This window comes from Zea mays, chromosome 7, assembly GCF_902167145.1.
Source record: "Zea mays cultivar B73 chromosome 7, Zm-B73-REFERENCE-NAM-5.0, whole genome shotgun sequence".
NCBI lineage: Eukaryota > Viridiplantae > Streptophyta > Magnoliopsida > Poales > Poaceae > Zea > Zea mays.
In genome coordinates, this window is record NC_050102.1 from 4458257 (window position 1) to 4484859 (window position 26603).

The 26603-nt window shown below is 43.4% G+C and overlaps 1 pseudogene; it reads right to left on the reverse strand.

The window, feature by feature from the left end:
* Positions 1-5255: 5255 nt before the first annotated feature.
* Positions 5256-26603, reverse strand: part of LOC103633669 (uncharacterized) — a 53755-nt pseudogene continuing 32407 nt past the window's right edge.

Sequence of the window (26603 nt, forward strand, 5' to 3'; positions counted from 1 at the left end):
AAAGCGTGCGTTCTTTCATCACCTTTTCTGCCAACTCCGCTATATCGGCTTCATGGTACGGAAGCAGTTCTGGGACAGATCCAATCAAGTACGCGCAGTATCTAGACAGATGAACTGCAGCGCCTCGGTCATCATCTCGACGAGTGGCAGGACGAGCACCAGAATTATCACAGTACTCAGTTGCGACATGCCAAATTAACATGACTTCCAGCTGAGAGAGGCCCTGGAGTGCCCAAGAATACCTGTGGTCCTGCTGCCATTGCAATGTTTCTCCGACGTCGTTGGTTGGGTTGCCGCTATACATCGATATGAGCGATCTAGCAACAGCTATCTTCACTGCATCAGAAACCTCCACTGGATCTTGTTGTCTCTGCCCGAGAATCACTGAGTGCTGCTTCATCCTGTTTCTCATCAGCTGTCCAGAAAACGTGACCCAGCTTCTAAGGAAAGCGATGACTGTTCCAAAGATGGATGGGCTGATTTCGTACCAGTATCTCTTGACATACATTGTGGCTAGTGATACCTGGGCCCAGTCCGATGCCAGATAAAATGCCGCATGCACCAGCTCCACTATGAGGGCTATAACCAAAAGCAGCAGAGTGATGATGTAGTCAGCTCTTGAGATGCGTACTTGTATGATCGGATTTGGCGTCTCAAGTACCAGTGAATTCCTGACGGCAAACACCCCTACTGTTAAGATTAGAGTGATCTTTGCTAAAGCCAGAGACTGGAGGAACGGCACCGGTAGCAGATTAGTGATTACGAAGGTGTAGTAGTACTTTGTGAAGAAGAAATCGTAGCAGAAGCCCAGCTCTGCCTCAACAATCCTGAACGCTCTTTCGAAATCCCGTTCAGAGGGCAGCAGTTTCTTGAATACAAAGTCATGGTCTCTTGTTACAGAGCTGGCCGCCATGGGATGGACTCGGCAAAAGAAACGCCTGTGAATGAGCTGCACAAACAAGGCATAGGACAGGCACAGGTCTTTCAGAGAAGTTGAGATACCCAGACTATCCCATATCTGGGCGATGGTGACGACTCCACCTCCACACGGACGGTAGCAGACTCCATATTCGTAGCCATTCATGCTCCGAGGGTGACTTCTCGTCGTACTGTTATTTGCAGTTCCTTCCTCCGCCTCTCCGGCCTGTGTGAAAAGATTCGACTTCCGCTTGTATACCAGAAGTGCTAGAAGACAGGATTCAATGCCCTTTGTGACTAAAGCGAAAAAAAAGAGGGCGACGACACAGCGTGAACTGCTTGCCCTGGAGTTCTTGAGATGCCACTTCAGGCCCAGGGCTGCCTTCAAGGTATAAGGGTTTGGATCAATGAGCAGACGGAACATGGTCACGTAGAAGCCGTACTTAATTAAGTCGACGAAACCCTCCATGTACTTGTTGTAGAAGCTGCCACAGAAATCATAGTCCTGTACGGCGGTGGTGCCCGCCGAAGCCATGACGAGAAAAGCAGCCCAGACGGGATACAACGAGTTCTTGATCGGGGAGGACTGCATCGTACCGAGAGTGTAGATGATGAGAGCCTCCATGATCTTGGAAGACGCCCGCAGGACAGTACTGAGGAAGGAGTTGCGACACCGCCGCCTGTAGAAGCCCAAGAAGAGCTGGATCAGCAGCAGCGCAGCGGCCGTTAGCATCAGACCTTCCACCTGGGCGATCGTCCTCCTTGGGTGGTTCAGCCAAGGGGACAGGGCCTGCATTGCCCTCGTCATGTTTACTACTCCATCTGGGTTGGAGCCCGGCGGATCCATGGATCGGAGGAGGCTAGGATGGATGGATAGGTTGATCAGAGATGAATGGAGGTGTGTGTGTGTGTGTGTTGCTGTTGAGGAATTGGGTGTTTGTCTCGGAAGCTGGCTGTGTGTGTGTACTGTATAGTATAGTGCTGCTGCCGGCCGGCCGGCTTCCTCCGACTAACGGTAGGAGTACTCCTCCTATGTATTTTTTTGAAAGTGTGGTCGTCCGATCGATGAGTGCTCCTAGGATATATAGGATGGCGACTATCACGCAGCTTTAATTAGGGTTCATTCGATTACTTTGGATTGGACCTACAAATCGTTGTGCGTAGCTTACTGATACGCTCCCTAACGTACGTGAAGGTGATCGTATAAGCAATTGATGGCAAACCGGCGGCATAAGTAAGCATCTTCTTCCTTCATTCAGTTCTGCAAGATACCTTGCGTACCTCCGCGGCTATGGCTACAGATCGAGTGGCTTATGATCATCAGTCTCTATATATCACGATGCATGGGCGTTCCCTGCTTCTCGTTAACCGGCCGGACGTACGGTAGTTTATTAATTGCTTTGTGCTCGAAAAGCACCTCCAAGAGATTTAGTAGGCGGTCGTACGTCCGTCGGCTCATGGCTGCGATCGTGGTCGGGGGCTGCAGGTTAGGGAGGAAGAATAGGACAAAGACCGGAAAGATGAACGAGACGTCCGACAACGGCGAAAACGATGGATGTAGTGGTGACTGCTAAGGAAAGTGGTGACTGCTCCAAAGATGGATGTACTGATTTCGTACCATTGTTTCTTGACATACATGGTGGCTAGTGCTACCTGGGCCCAGTCCGATGCCAGATAAAATGCCGTATGCACTAGCTCCACTATGAGGGCTATGCCGAGAAGCAGTAGAGTGATGATGTAGTCACCTCTTGATATGTGTACTTCTATGAGCGGATTTGGCGTCTCAAGTGCCAGTGAATTGCTGATTAGTCATTACGATGGTGTTTGTCTTGGAAGCTGTGCGTGTGTATAATGTGCTGGCGGCTTCTTCCTCCGACTTAAACGCTATTCCTAATTTTATTTGAAGTTGAAGGTGTGGTCCGATCACTTTGGATTACCACGCAGCTTTAGGGCCCATCGATTACTTTGGATTGGACCCTGCGTTCTTTTTCCTTCATTTCTGCAAGATACCTCGCGTACCCCGGTGGCTAGATCCAATACGACAGTGTGGAGCTCCGAATATATATGTTTCCTTCTCGAATAAATTCTCCAAAAGAATTTATGCTTCAAAAGCATCACCAAGAAATTTAGCACCTAAATTCTAGAATAAATTCTAGAATGAACTAACCATTCAATCACTCATCATATATACTGGCATTGTTTAAGTGCGATTAGATCAACACAACAAGCAAACGTGGCCTAGCTGCTAATTTCATTATTTTATGGGTAAACAACTTAAACATGCCTATTATATATTTATATATATACTAGGTATGTGACTGTGCGTTGCCACGAGGCGGGGGAGCGGCGCCTAGCTACAAATATATTTTTTGTTTATTTCTAAACATTATGGTACGTGTGGTCTAATGGTTAGTCTTAAATTTTTGGAGTAGAGGGGTGTGAGTTCGAGTGCTCGTCCTGCACTATTTTCTAGCGTGGGGAGGGTGAAGCCGTGGTAGCACCAGGTGACCACATTAGGTTCTTAACAGAGTAGTATAGATATATAGAGAAGAGGTAATGGAAGCCGACTTCCATTACTATGGGAAGCCCCAGTCATGTATATCCACGCGCGCCTGATTTGGTTCTGGTTGCGGATTCCAGCGTAAAACGTGAGCTAAAACAGTGTAAATGAGTACGAAATTTAGCGTAAATCCTATATCTATTTTGTAACAGCAAACGGGGCCCAAAATTATGGAGTGAAAATCGCGTGCAGCCGATCGTGCGCGGGTTCTGGCTCGGGCGGATTCAGCGTAAAACGTGAGCTAAAACAGCGTAAATGAGTACGAAATTTAGCGTAAATCCTATATCTGTTTTGTAACAGCAAACGAAGCCCAAAATTACGGCGTGAAAATCGCGTGCAGCCGATCATGCGCTGGTTCTGGCTCGGGCGGATTCCAGCGTAAACCGTGAGCTAAAACAGCATAAATGAGTACGGAATTTAGCGTAAATTCTATATCTGTTTTGTAACAGCAAATGGGGCCCAAAATTACGGCGTGAAAATCGCGTGCAGCCGATCGTGCGCAGGTTCTGGCTCGGGCGGATTCCAGCGTAAAACGTGATCTATAACAACGTAAATGAGTACGAAATTTATCGTAAATCCTATATCTATTTTGTAACAGCAAACGGGACCCAAAATTACGGCGCGAAAATCGTGTGCAGCCGATCGTGCGCGGGTTCTGGCTCGAATGATTTCAGCATAAAACGTGAGCTAAAACAGCGTAAATGAGTACGAAATTTAGTGTAAAACACGCGCATAGTCTCACTTCGCAAGAGATTGCTGTAAAACACATCAAAAAGTGTCATAAATTTGGCGTAAAACGCAGTAAGACTGTTTTTTAATGGAAGCATAAAACACAACAAGAAGTGTCGTAAAATTTAGTTTGAAAATGCATAAATCACGATGGTCTCATAGGGCACTTGTTTTGTTCACAGTATATCAAAATATAAAGTACAACGATATTTTGCCAATATTGTTGCAATCATACATGATTTTTTTATATGACAAAAAACGAGGAGCTAGCCCTATCTTCGGTACTTCAGATATTTGGAATCATTAGCCTTTAGCTACGTCGTGGTCCGAAATGGAAGCATCGCTACTCGGCTCTTGTCAAAACAGGTCTGTGTAAGCCTGTATAAAGCATAAAAGAAACAGAAACCTAAAATGATTCACCAGTTAAAAGACATGGATTGAGAGGAATGATATAATATAAGAGTAGAGTTATGCATTCACTTACATCATGCTGCTCTACAACAACCTGTCACATCATTTATTCATTTTCATATTCTTGTATCTCCCATCATTTATTCTTATTCCTTCGTTACTTATGGTGAGAGTGTTTATCAACCAAAGGTTGGAGCCTAGACTGCAATAAAAAATTGTTTATGTGCAAACCTCTTGTAGAAACCAGAGCACAAACGTTTCCTTTACTTCCTAAAAAGGCCTATTACTGAAAGGATCATCATGAACACAATGAAACAGGCGACGCCAACAGAGATTCTGGCTACCCTGCTTTTCCTCCCTGCATATATCAGCAGTCAGTTAGATATTTAACAAATCGAGTAGGAGAGCTACCGATAACAAGAGTCAGTTAGATATTTCTGATGGATTTTGACAGTATGTACTCAACTGGACAGTAACAATGTTGGAAGAGATGTTCTATTTTGGGGAAAACGAGAATAGTGAGTGTCCTACCTCATCCGGACTCCAAAACTAATGGCGTGAGCACAACCCCAGGCAATGGAGCCGACAATGGAGTTCAGTGTTACAGCATCCAAGAGACTCAAAACTGATGGCGTGAGCACAACCCCGGGCAATGGAGCCGACAATGGAGTTCAGTGTTACAGCATCCAAGAGCCGGCAATGGAGTGAAGGAAAACCACAATGTGATACCAAAGGTGCAACACTACATACAAAATCATTGCTATTACAAGAAACAGGGTGGAAAAGAAGAAGAAATGGTCACATTGGTGGGGGGTAGTTCATCCTGAGATCAATAATTTCTTCTCTTCTGCCTGGACTTAGCCCTCTTCTTCCTCGCCTCCTCTTTCTGCTTTTCGGCCTCCTCCTTCTCAAACTTCTCCTTTTCCCTCTTATGCAAGAAGTCCTCCACCGACAGGTAGATCACCTGCATTGCAAAGAGAATCGTGAGCCAACCAAAAGCACAGTCTGGCGTCTGGAGAGACCAACATCGACCTTCCAATGCCACAACAGCTCGCAAGCGGCAAGTTGCAACCCAGCTAACGATTTTCATGGAAGGACACGCACCCCGAGGGTGAGGATGGAGAGGCCGACGAACGCAAGTGTGAGCAGCACGGACACCACCATGGCCGTGATGCTGTCGTCGTCGGCGGCCACCCTCATTGCGACATCTGCATCTTCGAGGGCCAACTCCACTTCGCCGGCCATAGCAACAGCAGCCGGGCGTCCGCGCCGCAGCCCATACCTCGCGAGGATTAGGGGACTCGAAGCCCTTCTCGCTCCTCCCTCCAACACATTCCTAGCAGCACGCCTCAACGGAAGAGACCGAGCTCACTGCTGCCATTATCCCCTCTCGGCGCTCGCCGAAGCAAACGACACGGAGGAGATGCTCTTTCGGCGCTCCGCCATGGATCTCGTCTATGGGGACGCTTGTCCATCGCGGTTGTGTTGGCTTCGCTGCGCTCGCTCATGTCGTGCAACCGACACCACTGAAACCCTAGTCTCAGCCATCGCGGAAAGGCCAGGTAGAGCGGTTGTTTTTATAGATGGTACATGAGCGTAAACCTGTGTATAACTAAGCGTAAACATTATGGTGGGTGGACCGGATGGTACACCTGGTCAACCGGGCGGATGGTCAGGGCTTCCTGTAGTTAAACAGAGCCTAGAGCTCTAAATACATATACTATATATATGTATGTATATATACCTTGTTTATAACTATATTAGTTATGACAATTTTTCATATTTAACTTTATTCCATAACAAAGTAGAGCAATAGCAAATCTAATCAACAAGTAACCAAGTATAAACAAGGTATAGGAAAAACAAAGGTAGCTAACCTATTAGGTTCCCATCAATTTAACATAATTGTGCATGTATAGGTGAGAATATAGTCAAAACAACGCGATCAAGGACACATTTGCCTTCAACTGTGAGCTCGTGCTTAGACTCTTCAAAATGTCGAGCTTCAGATTCCTCATTTAGTTGCTCGTCTATTCGTAGCCATATAAAAACATACAATACGAAATAGAGATCGATTCTACATGCACGAGGTAGGAAGCGCCGAAATCGAAACTATGGTTGAAACGATATGGTATTCAAAAGGTTTGCATAATAAACACGTAAATTATGTTCTACGTCAATTTTAATTAATGTAAATCATTTGTGGAAGATACTTCAAAGAAATATCTAACGTGGCATTAATTTGAATCGTAATTTAATTGGAAACCACATTTTTTTAACCTAGTCGGATCATATTTCTGAACATATCGCATAAGACTCACTACGTTTAAACATATAATAAATTTATAAATGACGCGACATACATGTGCTGCTAGATTATGTCATGTTCACACTAAACAAATATTAAATACAATATTTAAGTTGGTATAAACATATTAACAGGTATTTACAAATACATAATTAAATTTAATTTATAAATTTGGTTCGATTGAATTGTTGTTTAAAAAACCGACAATAAATAAGTAAATTTAAATATTTAATATGAACGATGTGTTGAAACGATTTTATTAAAGTACTTAGTAGCGACTCACTACGAATGGCACGCTAACGGCGGCAACAACGCATCGATGGTTGTCTTGGCCCAGAAACCTTGTAGAACCCCAGGGATTCCTGTTGGGGACTTGCTCTCAAATGCTATGAATTAAGAACAAGGCAACATAAAATGTTAAATGATACTGTCCTTCGTCCGTGGAGCATTATTCCTTTGAGGATAATGAGTCTTGGACGAAGGTTGATGAGAGTATTATTACGAAGTTGAGCCTTCGTAATAAACTTTCAATAAACATTGTAAAATATTATAGAATAAAAGGTACAAAAATAGATGAATGAATCACAGATGTATCATATTATTTTCACTTAATATATTGAATCATTAAATACAATGATACCTATGCCTTGACAAAGATTGAATTCCGAGAGATGAGATTGCAAAAAACCAGAATCCGTGAACAGTAACAGAATACTGTTCACTATTTATAGGCACAGGACGCAGCCTGTGAGAAATTACAAGTATGCCCCTTATAAAAACTTACAACATTGACTCAGACCTTTATGGACTAAAAGGTCATTCTATCTTTAAGTCGGTTTGCAATGCCGAAGCTTTACGAAGAGGAACCTTCGGCTATCTTATACAAACAGCTTCATCCGAGGATCGCTTCTCTCTATAAGACCTTCGGCGACGAAGCATGGACCCAACAGTAGCCCCTTTCGCGGTGCTAGATCGTTTTTCGTAACGAGCTTGATCCGTGAAAAAAAAAGTTTCTTAAGCTTCGGAGCGCCGAAGGTCTCAAAAACACCTTCCCTGAGCTCGTTGTCGAGAAACGATTCAATTTCCCTGCGAGCGGGTGTCCGCCTGGTGTAAAACTTCTGGCGCTTCGCCTTCTTACCTGCGGCACTATATAAACAGACGAGTAGGTGTGAAGTTACCACAGCATTCATTGCTATTTGCACTGTTTTCCTGCCAAAATTTTAACCATCGCCGAAGCTTGTCTGTTAGAAACGAACGAAGCTCCAGTTTGAAACCTGCTTCGGAGGAAGAAAATTTTAAAGTTTCACAAGTTCATAATTGAAATGGCCAGAATCCGCTCTACCGCCAGGGTTGAGCGCGAGGGGGAGGAAACTGAAGCTTCGGAGACTGTCCCTATCTCCGAAGCCATGCAACGATCCGGGCTAGTGACTTCGGAAAAGATTCCTATTGATGATGCAGAACTGGCAATCGCTGAAGCAGAAGGAGAAGATGCTGAGGAAACTGACCCCGAAGATGATTATCACCTTGCCACGCCAAGCAAACCCAGCCATTTGGACTTCGGGAAATCTACTGTTTCGAAGGCTGATTTGTCCAAGATGGTAAAGTCAGGCTATTTTACTGAAAACCAAAAGAAGCTACTACGCTTCGGGGGAGAAGAGACTACCCCAAAGCCGGAGAAAGATGAAATTGTTATTTTTAAAAGCTTCTTAAAGGCTGGGTTGAGATTCCCCCTTCATGGGATTATTGCAGAGATATTGAAGAATTTTGGAATCTATTTTCACCAGCTAACCCCTAACGCTATCGTTAGGCTTAGTGTTTATATTTGGGCACTCCGAAGCCAGGCGGTGGAACCGTTTGCTGACAGCTTTTGCCGAGTTCACGAACTGCACTATCAGACAAAGGCTAGAAAGGATGGATTACATGAGAATTTTGGTTGCTATAATTTTGCTTACCGGAAAACTACGAAGTATCCTGTGATCAGCTACCGAAGCAAATGGGCAGCAGGGTGGAAATCGGAATGGTTCTACGTCAAGGTTGATGACGATAAGGAAAAGCTTGTACAGAGTCCACTTGAACTGACCTTCGGAGAAACCCGCCCCTAGTGCCACATGTTACCAGAGGGTCCGACTCAAAAAGCAATGTATGAATTCAAAATAATTGCAGAGAATATCAGTACAAGGGACCTGGTCCAGGAATTCTTGGCTTTCAAAGTTTTCCCTAGTGTAAAAGAGTGGGAAATGCCGAATCTGGAGGGGGAAAAGAAAAAAGGTGAACTTGTACGTTTGCCTTACTACTTCAAATTTAAGAAATACTTTAAAACTCCTTGCCAAGAGTGGCTGGATACGATTGAAGTGATGTGCAACGAAATACTTGGTAATTATTCCAAGAAAGAAGATCAATTGATGACTGCAGCCTTCGGCACCCGTCCAAAACGAAGGCTGAATCGAGTGTTGGACGCCTTGGGCTTCGAATACCCAGACTACGAAGATCTGAACAAAGGTGCCGGGGGCCAAAAAAGGAAAAGGGCAACTGAAGCCTTAGATGAAGGTGAAAAAGAACCAATAAAGAAGAAAATTCAAAAGAAAAGGAAAGCTTCTTCTCCGAAGCAACAAATATCCGAAGCAGAAGAAACCCCCGCATCGCCTTCTGCTGCTGTTGTTGAGGAAATTCTGAAGGTAATGACTGAATCCTTACCTGCGAAGCTAAGTCCACTGGGTCCTCAACTGACAAAGTTTTTTCAGAAGGACAGGGAGCCCGAGAAATCAAGGAAAACAATCAAGGCAAAGAAACAAAGAATCATTACCGTGACAGAGGTAATTGACAAAACGCCTCCAAGAGCTTCGGCCCAAAAAACACGAGCGGCTGCAGAGGGAGCAGATATTGAAATTGCACCTTCGGAGGCCGCAGCCGCCGAAGTTACCTCAGCTGAAGATTTGAATTTAGAGAGCACAATTGAACATATTGACCAAATGCTGCTAGACATGGCTGCAGAAGAAGCTGCTACTGCTGCCGGAGAGACTGTGACCGTAGCGTCAAAGAAAGGAAAAGAAATTGCTGACGAAGCTTCAGAAAACGAAGCCTTCGCGTTCCAAAACTTAGTTGGAGAACATCTAACAAAAGCTGAAATAGAAGAGCTTAAAGAGTATGCCCAATCCTGTGGATACAAACCTGGGGCACTCCTCTTCGGAGGCGTTGATGATGAGAAATTAGAGTGTATTCGGGACCAAACAGGGGCCAAAGTTATTAGTACTCTGTCCAAGAGTATTGGATTCCCGAAGCTAGAAGCAGATATCAGCCGCTACCGACGACAACATGTCGTTGGTAGTTTGTTTTACTCCAACTTCAAGGTAAATGACTTGTCCCTTAACTTTTATTGCTTCTAATAAAAACATGTCTGACGAAGGTTGTGTTTGTGTAGAGTATGCTATTGAGCAAAGCCTTGCAAATGCAGCAAGATCTTGAAGATAAAAAGCATGAAGTTATAATTGGAAATTTGGAAAACAAAATAAAGGAGCAATCAGATGCTTTTGAGAAAAAGAACTTTGAGCTCCAGGCAGCCGAAGGTTTACTGGCGGAAGCTGAAGCAAAAATATCAGAACTGAATTCGAAGCTTCTCCGCCAGTCTGAGCAGTTCGAACAAGAAAAACAAGATCTCAATGCAAAACTTGAAGCCGAAGCTCAGCAAAATTCGGATTTGAGAAAACTACTGACAAATCTTCAAGAAAAATGCCTGGAATTTAGCAACAAGTGCATTCAACGACTAAGAAAGATTTTTTACTCGGTTGGAGCTAGCAGCGAAAAGTTTACCCCCTCAGCTGAAGATCTACCAAAGACCTTCGAACACATTGAGGGGGAGATTGACGAGCTCGACGAAGTCATAGCTGGGCACAGTGACTTCTGTGCCTGGGTGGCTTCTCGAGGGACTGCTGCAGCCTTCATGAAGGCTGGCTGTGATCATGGGAAAATTGTCAATAGGCCAAATTTTACTTTGTCACCATCAATCCTGGATGACATCCCTGATCTCGCCCGAAGCATCTCGAATCGATTTGTAAAAATGATATGGACAAAAGGTGGTCGAGAGAAAGCTGGAGACGAAGCTCGTAGCCACCTTGATCCAGTAAGAAATCATACCTTGTGCTTACCTTTTCCTGTAAACTTGATTCTTACTTCCAACGACCTTATTCATGTAGAATGACGAAGCCGAAGCTGATGATCAAAAGTAATGCCGAAACCGAAGCTCCTTGGAGATTTAGATGGTGGACTGCAAACAGTACTTGAAAAACCTTTGAGACAACTTTTGTAAATGTAAACAAAAACTTGTTTTTAATGTATGCTGTTCATACCTTGTAATATATCCTTAACCTTTCACTGATGTATGAGAAATGCTTTGATGTGGACGAAATTTTCTTTTTTGAGCCGAAGGCGAAAAAACACCTTCCCTTCTTTTCGTACGCAACGAAGCATAGAAAACAACATTTTCCTTTTTCCCGAAGCTCTCCTTCATAGAAAACAACATTTTCCTTTTCTCCGAAGCTCTCCTTTATAGAAAACAACATTTTCCTTTTCTCCGAAGCTCTCCTTCACAGAAAACAACATTTTCCCTTTCTCCGAAGCTCTCCTTCACAGAAAACAACATTTTCCTTTTCTCCGAAGCTCTCCTTCACAGAAAACAACATTTTCCTTTTCTCCGAAGTTCTCCTTCATAAAAATTTTTCCCTTTCTTTTTTCTCTTCTTGCCGAAGCAACCATTTCATGCGATGAAGATGATTATCCTACATATGCCTAGATGAATGTTTATGAATGCAAATGGTATGATGTAATGTGATGTGCAAATGAATGGCCAAACACGTATCCGAAGCCATATTCATAGCCATTATTTTCTTAAAAACAATCACACCTCAGCTCTGCATTCCCTTAGGAACGACTTTGGAGCTTCTTCGCCTTTACTTTTGGCGGAATCAGCGTTGACTTTTCGCTGTAAGCTCTGCATTCCCTTAGGAACGTCTTTGGAGCTTCTTCGCCTTTTACTTAGGCGGTATAAGCTCTGCATTCCCTTAGGAACGTCTTTGGAGCTTCTTCGCCTTTTACTTAGGCGGTATAAGCTCTGCATTCCCTTAGGAACGTCTTTGGAGCTTCTTCGTTTTTACTTTTTGGCACTCGATGGTGCGCTCTCAGCTTTTACATTTACATTCTTTGGGGGATTTTGCTCTTATAAGACTAAAAAAGGAAATTACATATGCTGGCCCCATTAAAAACCTTTCTCCCCCTTTGGAAAGGAAAAGGGTGCCATGAAAGAAAAAATAAAAATGTGAAAAATTACATCGAATTATACATAATATCGTCGAAGCTCATCCGCATTCCAAGACCTAGGAATGTCATTGCCGTCCATATCTTTCAATCTGTATGAACCAGGTCTTGACGAAGATGCTACTAAGAAAGGCCCGTCCCATTTCAATTGCAATTTGCCCACTGTTTCCGGGTTGGCCACCCTCCGAAGCACCAAGTGCCCTGGCTCAATATTTTTTAGCCGAACCTTTCTATCCCGCCATTTAACTGTTTCAGCTTGATATTTATTGATATTCTCCACGGCTTGCAGTCTGATCCCTTCTAAAGCATCTTTTTCTACAGAATAAGCAGCTTCGGAATCTGATTCTGCCGAAGCTACTATCCTTATTGATCCGGTTTTAGCTTCCTCTGGAGTTATTGCTTCGTCACCGAATAACAATTTGAATGGAGTGAAGCCTGTAGACCTTGATGTTGTCGTGTTGTGACTCCACACCACTTTGATTAACTGATCTGGCCATTTTCCTCTGGGTTGATTGAAGATTAGCTTCATTATTCCTGTCATTATAATGCCGTTGGCTCTTTCAACGAGTCCATTTGACTCCGGGTGCCTAACTGATGCAAAATGGATCTTCGTACCAATTTGGTCACAAAAATCCCTGAAAGCTTCGGAGTCAAACTGTGTCCCATTGTCCACAGTGATGGCCTTTGGCACCCCGAAACGACAAACAATATTCTGCCAGAAGAACTTTTGGACGGTGGCCGAAGTTATTGTTGCTAAAGGCTTCGCCTCAATCCATTTAGAAAAATATTCCACAGCTACTACAACATATCTCAGGTTCCCTTGGGCCGGTGGTAATGGACCTAACAAGTCAAGGCCCCACCTTTGCAATGGCCAAGTGGGTTGTATGAGCTGTGTTAGGGACGAAGGTTGTTTTTGATTTCTTGCACATTTCTGACAACCTTCGCACTTTTGAACCAATTCTGCTGCATCCGAAGCTGCCTTCGGCCAATAAAACCCTTGACGGAAAATTTTTCCGAGTAACGGCCTAGATCCGATGTGAGATCCACACAGGCCTGCATGAATTTCTTTCATTAACTCTATACCTTCGGTTCTGGATAAGCATTTGAGCAGCGGAGCACAAACTCCATGTTTGTACAACTCCCCTTCTATCATGACATATGGGCGAGCTCTTGCTTCTATCCTCTTGTTATAAGCTTCGTCATCTGAAAGAAATTTACCCTGAAGGTAAGAGATGATCTCGGTTCTCCAATCTTCGCTAAAAACAGGAGATATATTAAGAACTGCTCTTTCAAGAAGTTCCACCGAAGGTGCTTTTATTGTTTCGAAGAATACATCCGAAGGTAAAGGCAGCCCCTGTGCTGCTGACTTAGCTAGCAGATCAGCATGCTCATTTTGTCCTCGAGGAATATTCTTGACAGAAAACCCTTCGAAGGAAGCTTCAACTCTTCGAACCATATCCAGATATTTTTCAAGCTTCGGATCCTTGGCCTTGCAACTTTTGTCGATATGACCCGAAACAACCTGGGAATCAGTTTTAAGTATGGCCCTTCTGATTCCCATTGCTTTTAACTTCCGAAGACCTAGAACCAATGCTTCGTACTCAGCAATGTTATTTGTGCAATTAAAATCAAGTTTTGCCGCATAACAAATTTTGACTTTGGAAGGTGAAACCAACACAGCAGCCGCTCCTGCTCCGAAGGTTCCCCAAGATCCATCACAAAACACTGTCCAGGCTTCGTTGTCTTTATTCGTTTCCTCCTCCTGAGCCCCTGGCGTCCAATCAGCAATAAAGTCTGCCAGTGCCTGTGACTGAATCGAAGATCTATGAACATATTCAATACAAAATTCATTGAGTTCTGCAGCCCATTTTCCAATCCTTCCAGTAGCTTCTCGATTCCTCATAATATCCTTCAGAGGTTGTGATGAAGGAACAATTATGTTGTAAGCTTGGAAATAGTGCCGAAGCTTCCTGGAGGCCATCAAGACAGCATACAATACCTTCTCCAGTTCTGTATAATTTTTCTTTGACAAACTAAGAACCTCGGATACAAAATATATTGGGGCCGGCCTTTTGACTTGACCATCAAGCTTCTCCTGAACAAGCGCTGCACTTACCGCTGAGTACGAAGCTGCCACATATAACAATAAAGGAGCCCCTGGCATTGGTGGAGTCAATGTTGTTAGATCTATCAAATACTGTTTCAGTTCTTCGAAAGCCTTCTGCTGGATTGGTCCCCATTGAAAGACTTCGGCCGACTTCAGCACTTCGAAGAATGGTAAATTTCTCTCTGCCGATCTGGATATGAATCTATTGAGAGATGCCAACCTTCCTGTCAATCTTTGAGCCCCCTTCTTTGTAGTTGGTGGCTCCATCCAAAGTATAGCTTCAATTTTACCTGGATTGACTTCAATTCCCTTTGTTGAAACCAAGCATCCAAAAAATTTCCCCTTCTTTACTCCGAAGACACATTTTTCTGGATTTAACTTTAAGCCAGCTTGCCTGAAACTGGCGAAGGTCTCCTGCAGATCAGCAATATGATTCTCCTGCTTCGTGCTTTTGACAATGATGTCATCAACATAAGTTAACACATTTCTGCCTATTTGAGATTGAAGAACCTTCGCAGTCATTCGACTGAAACTTCCTCCAGCGTTTTTGAGCCCCTCAGGCATCCGAAGATAGCAATATGTGCCACTTGGAGTGATGAAGCTAGTCTTCGGCTCATCTTCCTTCTTCATCCAAATTTGGTGATAGCCTGAATAGCAGTCTAACAGACTCATGAGCTCTGACGAAGCTGCTGCATCAACTAAAGAGTCTATCCTTGGTAGTGGGAATTCATCCTTCGGACAAGCCTTGTTAAGATCTGTAAAATCGATGCACATTCGCCACTTGCCATTGGCCTTTTTTACCATAACAGTGTTAGCCAGCCATTCTGGGTACTTCACTTCTCTAATAACTCCTGCACTGAGGAGTCTTTTGACTTCGTTGCGAGCACCTTCGGCCTTATCATCTGACATTTTCCGAAGCCTTTGCTTTCTGGGTCTGAAGGATGGATCGACATTGAGCGAGTGCTCAATAACATCCCTATTAACTCCGCATAGATCATTGGCTGACCATGCAAAAACATCCTTGTTATTGAACAAAAACCTTATCAAGGTTTTCTCCTGCTCTCCGGATAACTGAGAGCCTAACAGCACCTTCTGCTCTGCTATGTCCTCACATAAGAGCATAGGCTTCGGCTGGTCTGCTGAAGCTGCTTTCTCCCTTCTGAATTTGTACTGTTCACAAGCTTCAGCTCCATCTATGTTATGGATTGCTTTTGAGTCAGTCCAATTACCTTCGGCCCTTCTTGCAGCTTCCTGACTTCCATGGATAGCGATGGGTCCCTGATCCGAAGGTATCTTCATGCAAAGATAGGCAGGATGAAGGATTGCTTCGAAAGCATTGAGAGTTCCACGACCAATAATTGCATTGTAAGGGTATTCCATGTCGACAATGTCAAACACAACTTGCTCAGTTCTAGTGTTGTTGATGAACCCGAAGGTCACTGACATGGTGATCTTGCCCAATGCCACAATCTGTCTTCCTCCGAAGCCACAGAGAGGATGTGTGGCATCATGAATCTTATCTTCTGGCTCTTGCATTTGTCTGAAGGCCTTAGCAAATATGATGTCAGCTGCACTGCCTGTGTCAACCAAGACATTGTGGACCAGAAATCCTTTGATAACACAAGAGATAACCATGGCATCGTTGTGTGGGTAATCTTTGAGCTGAAGGTCCTCTTGGGAGAAGGTAATAGGAATGTGAGACCATCTTGACTTGATGAAGGGTCCTTGCACCCCAACATGCTGTACCCTTCTCTGTGCTTCCTTCTTCTGTTTCTTGTTAGCTGGCTCTGAGGACGAGCCACCTATGATCGGGAGCACCAGCTTCGGGTCCGAAGCAGCTCCAGCTTGGTTGTTGAACGAAGCCATCAGCTCAAAAAGTGGAAGTGAGTTCACCGGAGGTGGGCGCCAATGTTGGGGACTTGCTCTCAAATGCTATGAATTAAGAACAAGGCAACATAAAATGTTAAATGATACTGTCCTTCATCCGTGGAGCATTATTCCTTTGAGGATAATGAGTCTTGGACGAAGGTTGATGAGAGTATTATTACGAAGTTGAGCCTTCGTAATAAACTTTCAATAAACATTGTAAAATATTATAGAATAAAAGGTACAAAAATAGATGAATGAATCACAGATGTATCATATTATTTTCACTTAATATATTGAATCATTAAATACAATGATACCTATGCCTTGACAAAGATTGAATTCCGAGAGATGAGATTGCAAAAAACCAGAATCCGTGAACAGTAACGGAATACTGTTCACTATTTATAGGCACAGGACGCAGCCTGTGAGAAATTACAAGTATGCCCCTTATAAAAACTTACAACATTGACTCAGACCTTTATGGACTAAAAGGTCATTCTATCTTTAAGTCGGTTTGCAATGCCGAAGCTTTACGAAGAGGAACCTTCGGCTATCTTATACAAACAGCTTCATCCGAGGATCGCTTCTCTCTATAAGACCTTCGGCGACGAAGCATGGACCCAACAATTCCCATCCTCCATTCTCTCCAGCTGCTTACCGAGCTTGATGTCTTTCTGGAAGATCTTTCGAGGGTCGTCTTCCTCTCCGGTGCCTCCTAAATGCTTCATCTGATCGTAAATGTTCGAACCCAATCTGAAAAGCTCTATGCGCTCTTACACCTTCTGTCTCAGCTCTATATCGACTTCATGGTACGGAAACAGTTATGTGACATCAAGTGCGCACAGTATATATCTATACAAATGAACTGCAAAGACTCGGTCATCATCATCATCTCGACGAGTACTCCGATTACTAGGAGTACGACCACTAGAAATATGACACAACTCAGTTGTGACGTGACAAATTAACATGACTTCCCGTTGAGACTGAGAGATGCCCTCGAGCGCCCAAGAAAACCTGTGGATCGACTGCCACTGCGATATTTCTCCGATCTAGAAATAGCTCTCTTCACTGCATTAGAAACATCAACTGGACCTTGTTTTTTCTGCCGGAGAATCATTGAATACTGATTCATCCTATTTCTCATCATCGGCTGTCCAGAAAATGTAACCCTTCTAAGGGAAGCAATGACTTTTATAAAGATGGACCAGTACTAGAATCTGACTCTTTTTCAAGTGTCAAGCTTTTTAACGAGTGCAATTTATCGGGCACTCGGCAAAACACGCTCTACCGAGTGTCACTCTCAACAAAAAAATGACAATCGGCACAAACAACCTTTGTTGAGTGTCAAATGCTCGGCATACATAGTCGCTCGGCAAAAGCATCTTTACCAAGCGTCATGCTCTCGGCAAAATGTGACCCTCGGTAAAGGACTGTTAGCACCCGTCTGTAATTAATGACCGTTAACTATACCGAGTGTCTTTCCTTAACAATCGGCAAAGCATATTTTTAATTTTTTCTATTTTTATCAAACTTTTTCTATTATGTTCCTATACTATATATACCTACATGTTCTATTTTGGCACAATTATCAAAGTGTTTGCTATAACTATTAGTTTTAGTTCGTTTAATTGAATTTCTTCGGATAATTCAGATTTGAACTGCAAGTCACTCGAAAAATTGAAAACAGTGAATGCAAAAATGATATTCACGTTATTTAGCATAAGTACGACCTATTTCACGAATAGACCGGAATTTTCAAGCACCATGCTCACAAAACATGAAGGTGAACTTGCGATCTAGTTATTTTAAAATTGTATAAAACACAAACAAAGTCAGAAAATCATGAAACTTGTTGACATGTCATGATATCATATGTAGAGACTCCAATAAAAATTTGGGATTGTTTAAAGAAAGTTTTCACGCACTATGTATAGAAACCTAGCCGACCTTCACATGAAATCATAAAATTTATATGGACACTATAAGATTTCTATACATAGTGTGTGACAACTTTCTCGAAATAATCTCAAACCTAGTCGGCCTTCTACGGGACAACCGACTCGTCCACCTCTCCCACTGTCTCCGGTGCCTCCTAAATGCTTCATCTGATCGTAAATGTTCGAACCCAATCTGAAAGCTCTATGCGTTCTTACACCTTCTGTCTCAGCTCTATATCGACTTCATGGTACGGAAGCAGTTATGTGACATCAAGTGCGCATAGTATATATCTATACAAATGAACTGCAAAGACTCGGTTGCGACGTGCCAAATTAACATGACTTCCAGCTGAGACTGAGAGATGCCCTCGAGCGCCCAAGAAAACCTGTGGATCGACTGCCACTGTGATATTTCTCCGACGTCGTTGGTTAGGTTTCCGCCATACGTTGATATGAGCGATCTAGCAATAGCTCTCTTCACTGCATTAGAAACATCCACTGGACCTTGTTTTTTCTGCCGGAGAATCATTGACTACTACTGCTTCATCCTATTTCTCATCATCGGCTGTCCAGAAAATGTAACCCTTCTAAGGGAAGCGATGACTATTATAAAGATGGATCAATACAGACTCTTTGTCAAGTGTCAAGCTCTTTACCGAGTGCAATTTAACAGGCACTCAGCAAAACACGCTCTATCGAGTGTCACTCTCAGCAAAAAAATGGCAATCGACACAGACAACCTTTGTTGAGCGTTAAATGCTCGGCATACATAGTTGCTCGGCAAAGGCGTCTTTGCCGAGCATCATGCTCTCGGTGAAATGTGACCCTCGGTAAAGGAGCGGGCGGATCAGCAGAGGATGTGGAGATGTTCCATTACATTCAGAGCCTTGGCGTCGCACAAGGTCTTGCTCCACCCTCTGTTGTTCCCCACAGCTGACCTTGTTCAGTTCCATATTCCTGTGAGTATCAAAATTTTAGTGCTGCATAATATATATTCATCTGGTCTCACACATGCAATCACTTCTCTGTGCAGGGACAATTGGCAGCATCGAACAGCCCCCACAGGTCGCCTAGCCCTCGTCGAGCCAGTCCAGCCGCCCACCTTGTTGATGACCTTCTAGTGGTGATTGTGAGACTTTCACCGAGCCAGTCCAGCCGCCCACCTCGCTGATGACATCTTAGTGGTGATTGTGAGACTTATGTTTGTCAAACTTGTGATACTTATGTTTGTGTGGGTACGACAATACTTATATTTGTGAAACTTGGTTTTAACTTGTGAGATTTGTGATCGTGATACTTATGTTTGTGAAAACTTATGAAATTTGTAGTTTTTGTAAGAGATGTGGTCTTTATGATGTATGTAATGATTTTGTGAACTCTGTGATGATTATGTGATATATGTTTTGTTTGGATGGATGGAATAGTAAAACAAATAAAAAAGGGGTTTTATGTCACTTTGTCGAGTGCCATGACCATAGCACTCCACAAAGAAGGCACATCGGGAAACCGGTAAAGAAGGTTCCAGGAGCACTAGGCAAAGGGACTAGCAAAGAGGCCTACTGGAGCCTTCTTTGTCGAGTGGTTGTCCAGCAGATACTCGGCAAAGAGGCTGTCACCGTGACATTGGTGCCGTGACGACGATTTTTCTTTGCCGAGCACCAGGTGACACTCGATAAAGTCTTTGTCGAGTGTCCGACAAAAAGTAATCAACAAAGAAGTCATTGCCGATGTTTAGTTCACCGAGACCTTTTTGCCGAGAGTCACACTCAGCAAAAACTTTGTCGGGAGTTTTTTAGGCTAAGCAGTTGTGTCCGGCAGTGAATGGACTGATTTTGTACTAGTGTTTCCTGACATACATCGTGGCTAGTGATACCTGATCGGCCCGTTCCGATGCTAGATAAAATGCCAAATGCACCAGCTCCACTATGAGGTGATGTAGTCAGCTCTTGAGATGCGTACTTCTATGATCGGATTTGGCATCTCAAGTGCCAGTGAACTGCTGATGGCAAACACCCCAACGGTTAATTTTAGGGCGATCTATGCTGAAACTAAAAACTGAGCGAGTGGCACCGGTAGCAGATTAGTCATTAAGAAGGTGCAGCCGTACTTTTTGAAGAAAAAATCGTAGCAGAAGCCCAGCTCTCCTCGATAATACATGTCTGCCAGTTGAGACTGGAATGTGGCGATGTCATCGGTGTTGGTGGTCACCGTCTTCTCTATTGTGCTCCATTGAGCGTCCTATGCCTTGAGCCGATCACATAATTGTTGGGGAAGTTTGGATTGTGTGGTGATGTTCTTCGATTAAGCCTCAATCTGCTTGGACTGCACTGCCAAGCATTGTCCATCTTCGCCTTGTGTGTCAAGTGGATCGGATCTGCCAAATCTATGATCGGTAGTCCAATACCAATTATCAGCAGTTGCAGCACGATCGCTTGGGGAAGAAGAGGAGGATGGGAGCGGCAGTAGTCGGTTGCGCCCTTGGTTCCAACGTTAGAGTTGGGTAGTTGCCGCTTCCTTGGTAACCATATGTATGACGAGGCTGTCATCACATCTGTTACCGGAGCCGCTAGTGCTTTCTCCATGATAGCATCTCGGGGGTGACGTCAAACGATGGTGAGGCATGGCATAGAGGGGCTGATCTACGGGTATGTAAGTGTATGCCATGTGTCCGGCATGCGCGCACGTGTATTTATATAAATATATAATAAAAAAGTTAATATGAGAAGAGTGTTGCGCTAACAGTCTTATGCCTTGTACTTTTTTGTGTTCGGGTCTATGATCTTAGGGTCTATCTGATAAAATCTTAGAATGACCTGGTAGACGGATGATACGGTCACAAAAGTCGACAGTTCAACGCTCGATGGCTCAAATTCTTCGACAGAGGTTACTCGCGAGATGCCGCTGGAGAGACTAGACTGTCGAGGAATTAACTTGTGCAAGCATAGTTTTATTGAATTATTTGATTATATGTTTTTTAAACTGGACAAAATTAATATAAGCAAGATATGATTATGTCTCTTATTAGGTCTTAGTTAAAAAGTCAGATGAATATTTCTTTCATGCCTACATTTTTTATAAACTATACTTCTCGTTGATATATACCATAATTTGTGAATATTTTTAACTTATTTTCCAAATTTAAAACTTATTATTTCTATTTTAACTTAGCCTTTAAATATAGTATATTTACTGTGTAATTTAGTTAAATTACGTTTAGAATTTGAAACAATTGTTGAGATATCAAATGGTTTGGCCGTAATGGTTTGATCGAATATATATTGTTGGGCACCAAATTGAGAGGGCGGACAGTCCGGCCCTGAGGCCGGACGGTCCGCGGTCCGAACGGTTCGCACCTGTGGGCCGGACGGTCCGCGCGTGCGCAGAACAGTTTAGGGTTCCGAGTTTTATGCTACACTTGTTAGCTAGATTCGCGGAAATAGCTCAGAAATTAGTTTGTAAAGGGTCCAGCCCCTCCTCTATAAATAGAGAGGTATACGGCCGATTTGTGATCATCAATCGAACTTTCAATCAATACATTTTACATTTTATTCTAGGAGTAGTTCTAGTCTAGTTTAGGTTTAGTCTTCCAATCACTACAGGAATTCACTTAATTCCCGTCGGCCAGAAACCGACGGGAATAAGCATATACCGACGGGAATTACTTAATTCTCGTCGGTTTAGGGCTTATTCCCGTCGGTTTTCAGCCGCCAGGCGTCCCTTGTCGGGGATACGTTTATCCCCGTCGGCGGCCGACGGGAATTATTAATTCCTGTCGACCACTAACTAGCCGACGGCAATTAATGCTAACTCCCGTCGGTTCACAAGGCCGACGGGAGTTATTAGTTAATTCCCGTCGGTTCCCCAGGCCGACGGGAATTAACTGGGCCGACAAGAGTTATTAGTTAATTCCCGTCGGTTCAACCATAGCCGACGGGAATTAACTGGGCCGGCGAGAATTACCCTATACTGCTACAAAAACAGCACTAAATTAGGACACTATTTCTGCACACATAACATATATCACACATAACATAAATAACAGATAACAGCCACATTACAAACACATGCATTCATAATAAAATCACGCATTACAAACATAACATCCACCAACATTTCAAATATAAGTTCAACCACCACATCGAGTCAACGAGTACGACATAGTATTGAAATATAAGTACGACATATGTTCAAGTACGACCAAGAGTCCACGAGTTAAGAAACATGTTCATGTGTTTAGAGATAACCACCACTTGGGTGGTTAGAGCTTTGACCGCTGCCGCCACCACCACCAGGAGGAGGGAACGCGAAGAGCGAGTCAACAAATCCAGTCCCTGTTGCGGGATCAGATCCACTACCACCCGCTTCGGGCGTAACCTATGCAAGTTAGCAAATATCATCACGTTAAATGCAAATATCAAAAAAGTATACAAGTATATAAATTAATGGAGAGTTATCAAACGTACCCTATCTCCAGGTGCAGGTATATGTGTCGGAGGGGTGGTGAACTGTGGTGGTGGAACTGGTGTGTTTGCAAATTGGCTCCATTGTGGTGGCGGTGGGAAATTTGATGTCATGCCCTGTTGCTGCATTAACTGTTAAACATATATGTGTTACTACCGAAGATGTTGTATTGAAATATAATAATTTAGAGTTCGGATTATGTGTACTCACTTGATACATCGCTTGGTTATGTGCATTGCAAGCCTCCATAAATTCGCGTTGTTGTCTCATCTCTTCGCGCATCCTCATAATCTCCAACTCCTGCTCGTTCGGTCGACGAGAGCATGAACTACGGGAAGATGAACCCGTCCTCTGAGATCTCACCGACGACGAGTCAATGAATCCGTCGAAGAGTGTGTATCTATAAGTTATTCAAAAAATGTGATTATTGTATAATCAATTTAGTGTCAACCATATAATTTCATAAGTTAGAGCTTACCGTCCATGCGCTTTGCCACCACCACTTGCGTACACCACCGAGGGATCCACCGGTTCATGGCGCCAGTCGAAGTCAGGGCCATGGCGACGAACCATCTCCTCCCCATATGCCGCCTATACATCATTGACAACCTTACAAATGCATAAATTTATATACTTTGAACGTTTGAACTTTTGAGCCAAAACTCACCAAGCGATCCGTGGCTGTCTGGCTGCAGAGCTGGTCAGGGTTGTTCGGGTCTGGTCCTTTGTGGCCCTCCTGGTAGACCTCAATGTCACTAGGCTTTTGGCCACTCGTAGCTTCCTGTATAAACAAAAAACATTCATAAGCAATCGTATTATTTGCTGATCGACATAGATAGATCAAACTTACCATTCTTTTAGCTTTTCGTATCATGTCGTCACCGCCAAACTTGTGGTTAGGATTGGTTCCTCGACATTGTCTGTGATGCGTTGACGCTTTCTGGAAGCCTTCGGAAGCCCAATATCGACACCAAGCATAGTACGCATCAGGCACGGGCGCCATCCATGGAACCATCACCTGCACACACACAATGTTACATATTATCAATCACAACAATAAATATAAAGGGTAAAACAAATTGAATACTAACCTCACGATATTGATCCTCAGTCAAATATATCTTTGACGACCCTTCCTTTTTAGTCAAGGGGCCTGCTTCTTCCGGATGCTTTTGAAAATACAGGTTTGTAGCCTGAATTCTCGCATAGTATATGGCATCCTTCACCAGCTTCTTTGCATTGTTTTGGAAGACACGTTCAGCGTGCCCCATGTAATCCTCTCCGTCAGGCAACCGATATCGAAGCTACAACATAAAGAATACAAATACAATGGTATAAGTCATAGATTTACAATATTAAGAAACATAACAAAAATAATAAAGAATTCATACCCAAAAGTCATTACGCACAAGTCCCTGTCTGTCGGTGTGGTTTCGTTCCTTTTTAAACTTGTACTCGTCCCAGGTACTGACGAGCACCTCATCATCGGTATCACCGTTTGACACCTTCACTATACCAGGGTAGTGAAGGCGGCAAAGAGAACCCAACGTAAGGTTAACCTGAGTGTGGTGTCCCTTGCCGTCAAAGGACAGGTCCTCCCAATTCCTGCATTACACAAAAACATTAACAATACACATAATAGTTATATGAGATAGTTAATATATTACACTCACCGATCTCCATGTGGCATGATTAAAGTCCTATCAGCCTCTCGCTCTATCGCGTGACGAGGCTTTACTGAGTGGCTTTTTCTTGAGCGACGTGTGCGTGTCGCTGAAGAGCCTCCCGAGCCATCATCCATCGGGTTGTCAGCCGGTTCGCCCTGTTGGCCCCACTGGTCCCACGCCTGTTGCTGCTCTCTCTAGTGGTCCCACTGGTCCCATGGCTGGTGATGCTGTGCGGCCTGGTCCCATGTCACGTGCTCCACCTCCTCATTGTGCTGCTCAGCCTCATTGTGCTGCTCCTCCTCAATGTGCTGCTCCTCAGTGTGCTGCTCATCCTGGTACATACAACTCAAGATTTATTTGTAAATATGTAAACAAATTTATTTGTACAAGATATGTTACCTCATCTCCATGTACCGCGCTCAACAGCTCTCGACGTCTGCTGCTGCTCGAAGAACTGCCCTGAAAAAGGCCCAGGCCCTTGAACAGCCCCTTTACTGACTTCTTTGATTTTGGCGGCATCCTGCATAAAAAATAAGAAATTATTCATTAGTGCATCAAAAATGACATAATACTTAAAATATAAACAAATTAAATAACAAAACAACTTTACTTGTTAAATATCATCAAAATCAGGATCTATTTGTTCTCTTCTATGCAGAGGTCGCCATGTTACTTTTCTCCTAACAGGTTGTCTTCTCCTTTTCTCGGGGAAAGTTAAGTGTAGTGAATCTAATGCCGGTGCAGGATCAATATGAAAACTAGTTGGCAACTCTTCTTCTTGAAACACCTCATCAACCTGCTCAAGGTGACCAATTTGATATTCGTCCTCACCAGGAGTGTATAGGCGTTCGCGGGGATTTACATTGTACACAACCCTCCATTTAGACAACTTTTTGCATGGATATGTCGAGAAATAAACTTGGTCTGCTTGATGGGCAAGGATATACGTGTCGTGTCCTTGAAGCAATTTTTCAGGTTGGATCTGTGTCATCCCAAATTCGGTCCTATAATACTTCGGGTCATACCATTTACACTCAAAGAAAACTAGCGCTAAAGGCTTATTTCCAGCAAATGTAATCTCGATTATATTTTTGATTTTCCCGTAATAGCAGGCTTCGTGTCCTTCCATGTCGGTTGCCCTAGTAACGACTCCACTATTTTGAGTGGCGGCCATAGGATGACTTGATTCGAAAATGCTTGAACGAAAGCGATATCCATTGACGTCGTAACGTCCATAGCTTTTGGCAGTTACGCTTCCAATAGATAACTGACGTAAGTCATCATTCAAATTCATTTCCTCCCCAAACTGTCAATTATGCCACAAAGTATTAGCAAATTCTGTAATATTAGTTAACTGAAATTAGCTGTCGGAGCCACATAATTAAGACTTACACGGTCCCGAAGCCACATAATGAAATTAGGTCGCCCATGCATACCATCGCGTCGCAATTTATCTATGTCTCTCGCTGTTGGCCTACCGAGACACCTCATGTTTTGTTCATCAAACTCGCTGTCAAATATTATTGTATGACATGAGATATTTGATAACATAAACTAATTCACATATGAACAATTTAAGAAAATAAGTCTTACACAAAGTATTTCTCCACCTCAGGCATATTCGTGAACATGTACAGTAAAGCAGACTTCCGTTCTTCCATACTGAGGTGATATGCCTTGGGTGGACCAACGACTTTGCCGTTTGTCTGAAAAATCGAAAGATCACTACACGGAGGCATCTCTCGTTCATCATCATGGTACCTTTTCTTTCAAGCAAATACATTATGTTCTTCTGCAAAGTAACAACTTGTGAAGTGTGCTACCTCCTTTAGTTTAAATTGTTCTGCAATACATCCTTCAACTCTTGCCTTATTGCCCACCATTGCTCTAAGCTTCTTTAATGCTCTTTCTATATGAAACATCCACCTATACTGAACAGGACCACCGACCTTAGCCTCATATGGAAGATGTATAAAGAGATGCTGCATAGGATTGAAGAAACCCGGTGGAAATATTTTTTCCAATTTGCACAAAAGCACCGGTGCCTCTTTCTCCAGCTGTTCCATCACATCTCTTCTGATTTCTTTAGCACACAACTGTCTATAGAAATAGCTAACTTCAGCTAACGTTTTCCACACAGCTTCTGAAATGTACCCACGAAACATTACAGGCATGAGCCTCTCCATAATTATGTGGAAGTCATGGCTCTTCAGTCCATTCATCTTCATTGTCTTCAAGTTCACAGATCTTCTAAAACCAGCGGCATAACCATCGGGGAATTTAATATCCTTCATCCACTTCATCACTTCTCTCCGTTGCTTAGATT